Source organism: Mobula hypostoma, chromosome 7 (genome assembly GCF_963921235.1).
Source record: "Mobula hypostoma chromosome 7, sMobHyp1.1, whole genome shotgun sequence".
Lineage (NCBI taxonomy): Eukaryota > Metazoa > Chordata > Chondrichthyes > Myliobatiformes > Myliobatidae > Mobula > Mobula hypostoma.
Genome location: NC_086103.1, coordinates 37,792,123 through 37,805,166, shown reverse-complemented (window position 1 = coordinate 37,805,166; position 13,044 = coordinate 37,792,123).

Here is a 13,044-nt window from a genome sequence, read left to right as displayed (position 1 = left end):
CTGGAGCATTCAATAAACCAGCATAGACATATCAAGAGCAGTCTTCTGCTAGACACAGTGATGGACTCCGCTGCAGCCTCTTGTAACCAACTTTCTAATGGTTCTTGCTCAAAAATAGACAATCTTAATTTCCAACACCATCTTCTTTAAGACAGGACCCTTCTTATTTCCTTCCAATATCCCTGGATATTTCATGGATGTGGTTAGAACTATTTATAACCTGACAGCCAGTTGATCTTTGAAGATGTTGAACATCACTACATAATGGGATTGGAGAAATTATACTCTAAAATTCATAGGGGAAACTTGCTGCCTTTTCCCATTCAAGCAGTTGCCATTGTTATTTTGTTTTTGAGAACAGGTAGCCTCTAAGCCAAATACATTGGTGAGCTAACTTTTTAAACGACATTCGGATGCCTAAGCCAGGACAGGTTGACAGTCTGGCCAAAGCAAAGCCCAAAGGCAAATGCTTATTTGTGAAGCTGTGTGGAGCAGAATGCTTTTCATCAGCTCCAGTAGAGCAGTCTGCCAGTTTCCTTCTCCCCTCAGACTGCCTCGCAATCCATAAGCAGCCTGCACCAGCCGGCCTTGCACCGCTCTGCAGACAGCTGTGGCAGCAGAATCACTGACAGCCCGTTGAGCCCATGTTAATGAGGCTCCAGCCTGAGAGAAATCAAGTCTCCATTTGGTGTCATCCAGTCAGTTGGCTAGCTCCCTGAAGCTAGTTACTATTTCAGTATTGTGCAATGTTTACAGAGATCAATTAACACTGCGGATCAGAAGTTTTCACCATACATTTTTTGGTTTAAGATGATACTGATGGTGCACAGCGATGTCTTGCTGGCAGCATACACAACTATTAACTACTTCATTGCTCCTTTTTTCTTGAAAACTATCACAGCAATCAATAACCTGTAACTTCCTTTTTGGAGCTGAATTTTCAAACAGCCTGTGTGACCTGGCATTTTTGTGATGTGAACTGAAGTCTCGAAGGTGTAGGACAGTTGCAGTGTGGGGTCTATGGGCAGAGTTGAGGTAGCGGGGCCCAGGCCCGAGAGTGAGGAATAACTCGCTATTTGGCCAATTTAAACACTGGGCCATACGTATCTGAAAGGTCAGGCACAAGCTGAATCAAGACAGATCTGAGAACGTATCGAAGTGGCAGGGCCTGGGGCTCAGGAGCAAGGAACATCTGAAGTTTGGCCGATATAAGCGCTGGGCCAGATTGAAAAGGTTAGGGTAGATTCCAGTGATGTCATTATCCAGAATGGCAGCCTAAAATAATAGCTCCTCTGGAAAAATGCTTATTTTGCCCCGTTAATCCGCCAAATACAAGATCTCTTGAAAATATCTACACTGGTAAGGGGGGCAAGAATGGAGAAAAGGAATGGAGATTAAAAAAAGCATCACTGCAGAGCCTGTGGACGAGAGAGGTGCAATGCGTGGCTCTCCTACCCAAACGCGTGCTAGTGAGGCTGACGCTGGGCCTCGTGCGGGCGAAGCGGCAAACTTAATAAAAATTTCTGGAAGAGATACGGGAATTCCAACTATGTTAATTGATCTCCGTAAACATTGCACAATACTGAAATAATAACTAGTTTCAGGCAGCTAGCCAACTGACTGGATAACACCAAATGGAGACTTGATTTCTCTCAGGCTGGAGCCTCATTAACATGGGCTCACCGAGCTGTCAGTGATTCAACTATGGCCTAGGCAGACTCCATTTTGTCACCCATAGTTCAGTCTCTCCCCACCTACATCCGGGATACATCCCATGCCTTCCACCTCTTCAATAACTTCCAGTTCCCCGGTCCCAACCGCTTCATTTTCACTATGGATGTCCAATCCCTATACACCTCCATTCCCCATGAAGAAGGCCTCAAAGCCCTCCGCTACTTTCTGGATAATAGACCTCACCAGTTCCCCCCCACCACTACCCTCCTCCGGTTGGAGGAACTGGTTCTCACACTCAATAACTTCTCTTTTGGCTCTTCCCACTTTCTTCAGACCAAGGGTGTAGCTATGGGAACTCGCATGGGCCTGAGCTATGCCTGCCTCTTCGTTGGTTATGTGGAACAGTCAGTGCTCCAAACCTATTCTGGTACTGCTCCTCAACTTTTCCTTCGGTACATTGACGACTACATTGGTGCTGCTTCCTGCACCCATGCTGAGCTCGTCAATTTAATCGACTTTACTCCTAACTTCCACCCAGCTCTCAAATTCACTTGGTCTATCACGGACACTTCTCTCCCCTTTCTAGATCTCTCGGTCTCCATCTCTGGAGACAGACTGTCCATTGACATCTTCTACAAGCCCACTGGCTCTCATAACTACCTCGACTATACCTCTTCCCACCCCGCCACATGCAAAAATGCCATTCCCTATTCCCAGTTCCTCCGTCTCTGCCGCATCTGCTCCGAGGATGAGGTTTTCCATTCCAGGACATCTCAAATGTCCTCTTTCTTTAAGGATCGTGGTTTCCCTTCTGCTGTCATCAATGATGCCTTCAACAGCATCTCCTCCATTTCCTGCACTTGGGTCCTCACCCCATCCTCCTGCCACCACAACAGGGACAGAGTTCCCCTTGTCCTTACCTACCACCCCACTAGCCTCCGGATCCAGCACATTATCCTCCGCAACTTCCGCCACCTTCAACAGGACCCCACCACTAAGCACATCTTTCCCTCTCCACCCCTCTCTGCCTTCCGCAGGGATCGGTCCCTCTGCGACTCCCTGGTCCACAAGTCCCTGCCCACGGATCTCCCACTCGGCACTTATTCCTGTAAGCGCAAATGCTACACCTGTCCCTACACCTCCCCTCTTGCCACCATTCAGGGCCCCAAACAGTACTTCCAAGTGAGGCAACACTTCACTTGTGAGTCTGTTGGGGTCATCTATTGCATCCGGTGTTCCCAGTGTGGCCTCCTCTACATCGGTGAAACCCGATGCAGATTGGGGTACCACTTCGTTGATCACCTCCACTCTGTCCGCCAGAACAGACAGGATCTCCCAGTAGCCACCCACTTCAACTCTGCTTCTCACTCCCATTCAGATATGTCCATACATGGCCTCCTCTACTGCCATGATGAGGCTAAACTCAGGTTGGAGGAGCAACACCTCATATACCGTCTAGGTAGTCTCCAGCCCCTTGGTACGAACATAGAATTCTCCAACTTCCGGTAATCACCTCCCCCTCCCCCAGCTGCCTACCACCTCCCTCTTGGTTCTACCTCCTTCTACTCCCCTTTGTGCTTTCCCCTATTCTTTCTTCACCTTTCCTGCCTGTCACCTCCCTGCTTCCCCTCCCCCACCCCTTTATCTTCCCCTTACTGGCTTTTCAACTGGAACCTACCAGCCTTCTCCTTCCCACCCTCCCCCCACCTTCTTTATAGGGCCTCTGCCCCTTCTCCCTTCAGTCCTGACGAAGGGTTCCGGCCCGAAATGTCGACCGATCTTTTCCACGGATGCTGCCCGACCTGCTGAGTTCCTCCAGCGTGTTGTGAGTGTTGTCTATGGTGGAGTGTGTAGAAAAGTTACTACGGGACACGCTGGGGATTAACTCGACTATGGAACTTGGTACTGAGAGAGCACACCGCGCGCCCGTCCCGAGGCCTTCTAGAGACAGGGAAGATAAGCCACGGTCAATAGCAATTAGATTCCTTTGGTACAAAACCAAAGCAGAGATTCTGCGCAAGGCCTAGGGAAAGAAGAAGGTATTTTTGAATGGGAAATTAATATATTTTGATCAAGAATACCTCCCAGCGGTCCTGCAGAAACGTAAGGAATATTCTGAAATGAAGCAAGTATTAAAGCAAAGAAAGATTAACTTCCAGACTCCATACCCTGCTAAACTGCAAGTGTTTTATCAAGGCAGGACGCAGCTGTATCAGACAGTGGAAGAAGCAACTGCAGACATGAAGGACAGAGGGTTGCCCGTCAGCGTGATAAAACCGAGGGAAAGCCTGGCTGAGCAGCTATCCTGCTCTGCTTGGGAAATAGTGAGAGAATTGAGAAAGCAGGGGACAGAAGGAGGGTCAGAGAAGAATATCAGGAAGCGACTGTGAGTTTTCAGAATACAGCCCTCACTCCCTCCAGAAGAGCCATAAGGTCTGACTAATTTCAAAAGTGTTGATAAGCTAAACAGAAGCAAAAACAGACAATGCTATACTTATCTCAAGTAATACACATTACATATTAAATATATATTAAACTCAGGTTGGAGGAGCAACACCTCATATACCGTCTAGGTAGTCTCCAGCCCCTCGGTATGAACATAGAATTCTCCAACTTCTGGTAATTCCCTCCCCCTCCCTTCCCCTATCCCTCTGTCACTCTGCCTCCGCCCCCAGCTGCCTATCACCTCCCTCATGGTTCCGCCTCCTTCTTCTACTACCCATTGTTTTCCTGCCTATGACGTCCCTGCTTCCCCTCCCCCACACCTTTGTCTTTCAAATTATTGGTCTTTCAACTGAACCTACAAGCATTCTTCAAATCCTTCCCCCTTCTTCATTCTTCAGTCCTGACGAAGGGTTCCAGCCTGAAACACTGACTCATCGTTTCCACTGATGCTGCCCGACCTGCTGAGTTCATCCAGCGTACTGTAAGTGTTGCTTTGATCACAGCATCCGCAGATTATTTTGTGTTTATTACAATGTGGAGTTTTTTACAATTATTTTATTTTTTATTCATTCATTCTCCTTTTACCCCACCTCAATGAGAATATATAGATGGGAGGAATACACAGCAAAGTCTTTTCTGTGTAATGGACATAGATTTTTTCACTTACTTTTATGGGTACTATAGTGGGGACCCTCAACGCACAGATAGGAGAAGCTATCCCCCACAGCTAGACGTTTCCTCTAGCTCAATCCAGGGTCATCTATGAGAGACCTCAGCCTTGGAATCACACCTTCGTTACCTTTTTTTTCATTTATGTTTCTTGGTTCTTATTTGTTCAGGGAGTAGATCGATTCAGTTTTATTCTGCAAATTTCAATGATGTACTGACAGATAAATACACATAGCTAAGGACAAAGTGAAAATCATTTCTTTTAATGTCAATGGGCTGTTAAATCTAATCAAACACAGTAAAATTCTATCAAAAATGAAGAAAGAACAAGCCTATGTTGTATATTTACAGGAAACTCACTTAAGTGATAATGAGCATGGAAAACTAAAGAGAATGGGCTTCACTAATTTGTTTTTCTCCTCATATAAATAGGAGAGGAGTTGCTATTCTCTTCTCAAGCAAGCTAAATTTTGAAAAAGTATTTGAAATGGGAGATAAGGAGGGCGGACATATTCTGGTAAGGGGGAATATAGATGGAAGTTCAGTTACTCTATTGAATATATATGCACCCCCAGGAAGTGGTATTAGTTTCTTCCAGAAAATTACTAATATTACGGTAACGGAAACGGAAGGTCTCTTGATATGTGGGGGAGACTTAAATTTACAATTAAAACCAAAGTTAGATTCTTCCAATAGAAAAACCTATGAAACAAAGTCCTTACATAAGAACGTTAACACACTTTTTGAGGATACTTTATACTTTATACTTTATTGTCACCAAACAATTGGTACTAGAACATACAATCATCACAGCGATATTTGATTCTGCATTTCACACTCCCTGGATTACAAATATTAAATATTAAAAATATTAAAAATAGTTAAAATTAGTAAATATTAAACATTTAAATTATAAATCATAAATAGAAAATAGAAAAATGGGAAGTAAGGTAGTGCAAAAAAAACCGAGAGGAAGGTCTGGATATTTGGAGGGTACGGCCCAGATCTGGGTCAGGATCCATTCAGCAGTCTTATCACAGTTGGAAAGAAGCTGTTCCCAAATCTGGCCGTACGAGTCTTCAAGCTCCTGAGCCTTCTCCCGGAGGGAAGAGGGATGAAAAGTATGTTGGCTGAGTGGGTTGTGTCCTTGATTATCCTGGCAGCACTGCTCCTGCTCCGACAGCGTGTGGTGTAAGTGAGTCCACGGACGGAAGATTGGTTTGTGTGATGTGCTGCACCGTGTTCACGATCTTCTGCAGCTTCTTTCGGTCTTGGACAGGACAACTTCCGTATCAGGTTGTGATGCACCCTAGAAGAATGCTTTCTATGGTGCATCTGTAAAAATTAGTGAGGGTTTTAGGGGACAGGCCAAATTTCTTCTTTTTAGAGGCCTGTATATAACTCCCATCAGGGCCTTTGAACCATTATAACTTCTTAACTCGATCCACAAGGGTTCTACATTTTTCGATCATATCTCATCTTTTTCTAATGATTTAATTTTATTTGTTATCAAGAGAGCCACCCCATCCGTTCTGCTTGCCTGCCTACCTTTTCAATACAACACATATCCTTGGATGTTAAGTTTCTAACTATGATCTTTCAGCCACCACTCAGCGATGCCCACAACATCATACTTGCACTTCAAGGTCATCTACATTATTCTGTAGATCACGTGCATTCAAATATAACACCTCCATTTATCACCCACTTTAATTTTGGCCTTCTGTTACACTTTAACTCATCCCACTGACTGCAATTTTGGCCTATCATCTGTCTGTCCTTTGTAACAGTCTCAATACACACTGCATCTAGCTATATGCCAAGAGCCCAATCCCCTGCCCTATCACTCTGGTTCCCTTCTCCCTGCCAAATTAGATTAAACCCACCCCGACAGCTCTTGATATCAAACCTCCCCGCAAGGATATTGGCCTTCCTCAGGTTCAGGTGTAACCCATTCTGTTTTTACAGTTCATACCTTCCCCGGAAGTTATGGCATTTCTATGGCTTTCTTGTCATGACGATGTGTGAGTTTATTTTTAGCATTAACCTGTCCTGTGCTTTTTCAAGGTATTTGGACATCCTTGTGTGCACATCCATGCATTAAAATACTTAGAATCACTCTGCTTCAGTAAGTGTGCAATATCAATGCATATTAGCATAGTCTCATTATACCCACTGACCTAGCATGATGTATATATTACCTAGCATGTTATATACAGGATGTTGGTCTAATTGATATATGGAGGGACCTTTTCTCCGACAGAAGAGATTACACTCATTATTCTGCCCCCCATTCCGTACATACAAGAATAGACTATTTCATAACATTTGGAAAAGATAATGACAAAATAAACAGCTGTGAAATTGGGACAATAGATGTAAGTGACCATGCACCTATATATTTATCTGTTGATTTTGACCTACAACCAAAGAATACTATTTGGAAACTAAATTCAAGTCTACTGATTGATCCCTATTTTAAGGAACAAATTAAAAAAGAAATTGCTCTTTGTTACGTACCCCGTAACTGGGTTGCCAAACCAGCAGAAATGGATCACTCAGTTGGAGTCTGGAGTACTAGAACTAAGAAAGTTTTATTAAAGAAATAAGCAACACAGTAATCGAAAGGATAATAAATGCAACAGTTCAGCAATGATAAACACACATGTGCACAGAATTAAGATAACAGCATCAATCAAGCTCTATCGTTGTCTAGGGGTAAATGACCAAATTTCAAAGTGACTCAAAGTTCAGTCCAGTTTAATAGTTCAGTTCGCAGTAATCGTTGCCATGGCGATGGACAACGTGCGGGGAGAAAGAGAGAAAGAACAGGAACAACTGATCATTCAGACATGGCTTCACTCACAGACCGGCGATATGGCTCACAAGCAACTTTTTGAGCGGGTCCTTGGTGATGTCACCTGAGGTCACCGACTGTGACCCCTCCTCCAGATGCGGTCGATCCTCTGCAGTGAACCCGGCACCCAGGCAAGGGCGGACACACACCGGGTTCCCGCTGATCGTACCTTTGCACCCTGGCCGTTGTCTGGTACTTCTCACCGACTCGTGAGAAGCGTACCGCTTCCAGGGCCTCGTTACCTCGGGTGGCGTGTGTCCTGCCTTAGCGAACCGGTCCCTTTTTATCCCCCTGCTGGGGTATCGCCTGTCCATCACTTCAAACAGTTCAAGGTTCAAAGGGGGGAGCCGCTCCAGTCAGCTCTCTCTCCCCCGTCCCTTCATTACACATCTCCAGACGCTGCTCCATTGTTCCTTATCTCTCCTTCCCATGAGGGCAGGTGGCAGACCACTTGCTGATGTCACTGATGCTAACCAAGGCCAGCAAACATCTTAATTTTATGTGTATTCTTGTCACATCTTTATTTAGAATTCAATGATAATGGAGAGGTTTCACCTCCCATTCGATGGGATACTCTGAAGGCTGTCTTAAGAGGGAAAATTATAGCGATATCTTCATATAAGAAAAAAAAAGAATAAAGCATTAGAGGAATTAAAAAATAAGCTGAAGGAACTAGAAAAAAACACAAATTGAGTTTGGCACAGGATACCTTAAAGGAAATTTAAAAAAAATTAAGAATGAAATTAATAGTTTGGCTACACAAGAAATCAGGAAAAATTTAATGTTTCTGAAACAGAGACACTATGAAAGTGGATCTAAATCTATGAAAGTACTGGAGTGGAAACTGAAAAAAAAAAGATAGCAGAAAATACAATTCATAGAATTAGGGATCCAGGAAAAAATATGCTAAGTGAAATTCAAGAAGTTTTTGAAGTGTTTTACAAAACTCTGTATTCCAAAGTTCCACGGGGAAGCACAACTCAAATTGACACCTTCCTGAATTCTCTAGAGTTACCCACTTCAAGTGAAGACCAAAATAGAATGATGACTGCTGACATAACTGAAGCTGAACTAAAAACTGCAATTAGTAGAATTAAATTAAGCAAGTCACCAGGATCAGATGGATATACGACAGAGTGGTATAAAGAATTTAAAAATGAGTTAATTCCTGTTTTACTCTCTACACTGAACTGGCTCTAAAAAAGGGGCAAATGCCACCCAGCTGGAAGGAGGTGATAATCTTAGTTATACCGAAAGAAGGCAAGGATAAAATGGAATGTGGGTCATTTAGTCCAATATCTTTTCTTAATGTGGAATATAGAATATTAACCTCCATCATGGCCAAACGATTAGAAGAGTTTCTACCCACACTGATGCGTAATGATCAGACAGGTTTTATACAACAACGCCAAACACAAGACAATATATGAAGGACACTTCACATTATAGATCATATACAAAAAAAATTGAAGCAATGGTGATAAGCGTGGACGCTGAAAAGGCATTTGATTCGGTTAATTGGAATTTTCTTTACAGAATTTTACATAGATTTGGTTTATATGACACAATTATTAAAACTATACAGGCACAATATGACAATCCTACTGCTAGGATTAAAATCAATGGATATTTATCAAATAGTTTTACCCTAGAAAGGGGCACGAGACAGGGTTGTGCATGGTCACCGTTACTCTTCGCATTATATCTGGAACCATTAGCTCAATACATCAGACAAAATGAAGGTATCAGGGGAATTACTATTAAAGGGACAGAGCATAAATCGGCCTGTACGCAGATGACATTTTGACCTATCTAGGGCAACCAACATACTGTTTACCTAAACAGATGCAATCCTTTGAAGAATATGGTCAATTATCAGGATACAATACAAGAACAACATAGATAAAACTCAATTACTGTCATATAACTATAGCCCACCAAGAGAAATTGAAAGTAGATACCCCTGGGCATTGCAAACAGTGTCTTTCCAATGTTTGGGTATTATTATGCCAAAAGATTTGGCAAAATTATCAGAATGCAATTATCTGCCTATATATATATATATATATATATATATATATAAAATTAAGGAAGTTATAACAGGATGGAACCTAATTCCTTTTTTTAGTCTCAGTTCAAGGATTGAATCCATTAAAATGAATATATTGCCCAGACTATTATATCTCTTTCAGACCCTACCAATATAGATGAACCAAAATCAATTCAATGAATGGAACAAAATGTTATCAAGGTATGTATGGCAAGGTAAAAGGCCTAGAGTTCATCTCAAAACTTTGAAATTAGCCAAGGAAAAGGGGGGATGGGGCTTACCTTCTCTTAGAGATGATTATTTTGCAGCACAGTTGGGAGCTGTGATATGCTGGTGCAACCCATCATATGACACTCAATGGAAAAACATTGAAGAGAGGATACTTTCTTTCTTTTCAAATCTTTTTATTATTTTTTTCCAAAATAAACACGAGTACATCAAAGTAAACAACACTTACAATGTCTCAAGAAAAAAAAATTATATAAAAATTGAAAAAATTTTGTGATTGAAAAAAATCCTACTAAGCAAGAAAAAAGAGAGGGTACTTTCCATCACCATACAGGCAATTTTGGCTGATAACAACCAACAAAGTTACATAAATACTATTGATAATCCATGGGTGAAATGTTCTCTTAAAATATGGAAAACTATTATAAAATATAAACTGGAGGGAGATATTGCAATTCTTAATTGGTGTGCATATGACTCGGATTTTACGCCGAATAAACTGGATGCTAGATTTAAGGACTGGACAGCTAAAGGAATAACAGTTCTTTGCAATATAATGAAAGCAGGAACACTGTTCAGTTTTGAAATGCTTAAAGAGAAACACTTATTAGAAAAACAAGACTTTTATCGGTATTTACAGATGTGACAGTATGTTAATAGGAAGGTTAAAAATGTAACCAAGGCAATTACATGTTTGATAGAGCTATTTAAAAAACTATATAATTCAGATAATGGTAGCAGAATCATTTCAAGCGTGTATAAGGGTTTGTCAAATCTTAAAACACATTCGACTTCATACATTAAAACAAAATGGGAGAAGGAAGGCGGGATAATTATATCTGAGGAAGAATGGACAATAATATGGAAGTATCAATGGAAGTGTATCAGTTCACAGAAATGGAGGGAGTTTGGATGGAAAAGCTTATAAGATATTTTAATACACCCTCTCAGAAATCCCTTTATGATAGTAACCTCCCTGTTTGCTGGAGAAGTTGTGGAAATCAAAATGCAAACCATTATCATATTTTCTGGGATTGCTCCTACAAGACATTTTTAAATGTGAATTACCCTTAGAAAGTAAGACCATATATTTTGGGTATATACCTTAAGAATGGTTGAAAAGAGATAAATATTAAATGAATATACTGCTGGTGGCTGGTAAAAAGGCTCTTACCAGGAAATGGTTATCACAGGAGAGCCCAACTTTAAATGCATGAATAGAAATTACAATGGACATTTACAAAATCGAGAAGTTAACAGCATCTGTTAATCATAAGTTGGAACAATTTGATTCATACTGGGAAAAATGGTTTAACATCATAACACCTCATAGGCCTGATCTTATTCTCACAGATCAATGAATATGTTGTAAAAAAAAGATCACTCCCTATTTGTACATAGTTTTCTCCTTTTGCTTGTTCTTTTTTTCCTCTCTTTTCTATAAGTGTATACCTCAGATAAATATTATGTGAAGATTTGTGGGAAATATGATATATGTGTACAGTATCTGAAATACATCTTATGGAAATATTTGTTTGATGATGAACTTCAATAAAAAATAAATTACAAAAAAAAAAGAAAAGGTCAGGGTATTGGGCCCAGAGGCAAGGAATGGGTTAGTGTTCAGCTCACTGCTCATGAATTTTACTCAACTCTGTGCCGAACTGAGGCTCTGGCCTGCATCTAATGGGGTCCGGGATTGGCTGTGACTGGCTTCATGACTGTGAACTCACTTTCATGAACTTCAGTTCTGAATGTTAATGGGTTACTTTTATTGTTCGCAGGACATGTTTTTTCCCCTACAAATTGGGTGTTCTTTTTGTATGAGTTCTGTTGGATTGTTTTTTGTTTTGTGGCTGCCTGCAAGGAAACAAATCTCAAGGTTGTATATAGTAATAAATGCACTTTGAACATTTCTCTACGTGTGAAGCCATTTTATTTTGTGTCATGATCTTAACCACTAGAGGGAGTTGATGACAATTCAAAAAAGCTTTTAAATAAATCTCTCCCAACAAGGATCAATAACCTGCTCACCATGTTATTGTTTGCCTTGATCACAGCTTAAATTGTTTGTTCTGAAATATCTGATTGCAGTGAGTATTTCAAGAGGACAATAGTAATTCAATGCCTTTGGTAATAATAAACTTCCAATTACTAATCAGCAATTCTTCTTGAAATGCATTTGACAGAGTAAGATAGCATGCTGTGGTGCATTTTAAACTGAATTTATGCCTCCAATCTTCACAAAGGAATCACTGGCCTCTGAGGGAGGTACTCAGTGGTGCTCTTTAGTTGTCAAATGCTCTCTGTACTGTACGCCTGAGGGTGAGGAGGTCTTCACAGCATTGGCCGAGTGTTACACTGCCTCCAGCACCTCCTCTCCCGCACTGCAGTGGCCAAGACTGCGGCTCAATGCTGAGTCCTTGCTGCAGCCGAGGTCACGCACTCCCCTGCTGTCTGTCAATCCACCATCTTACATTATCAAAGTCCAACAGGGTCTTGCAATCGGAAACATCCAAAGCTACCGCCACCGTTACACTGCATGCCGCTTTAAGGCATAAACTCTATTGCCTCCCTGTAGCAGCAGCAACAGAGCCTGCATCGAACCCGGTTTAGCTACTCCGAATCTGGCCTAGCTACTCCGATCGACGATCAGCTCACTGATGGGGCAGACCTGCAGCATTTTCTTGTGATTGTAATAAAGACATTTAACCAAAAAAAAGCACCTTTAATTGACCTCCGACATGGTGTTTGAAAACACAGGAGCTGGGATGAACGTGTCTATTTACTTACTTTCCTTTTACTTAGTGAAGTTAGTAGCATTGTAAATTCTAAATTGTCCTATTCAGGCCTAAAGATTTAATTGCTGTGGATGATTTCTTACTCTTGTGGGATAACTTGTTTTCTGACTGGAGCAGTTTTGGGGGGTCGGGGGAGGTCACTATGCTTGGCCAGTGAGACTTGTGGCTATGAAACAATCTCAGGTTCTGGTGCCTCCTCTGTGGTGGTGATAGGAGTTGACTCTGGGACTGTAGGATGTGGTTCTGACAGCTCTGGACACCTTTCCTCTCCAACAATTGACTCTGCTGTCCTCAACTGGTTAACGTGTTGTCTCCAGATA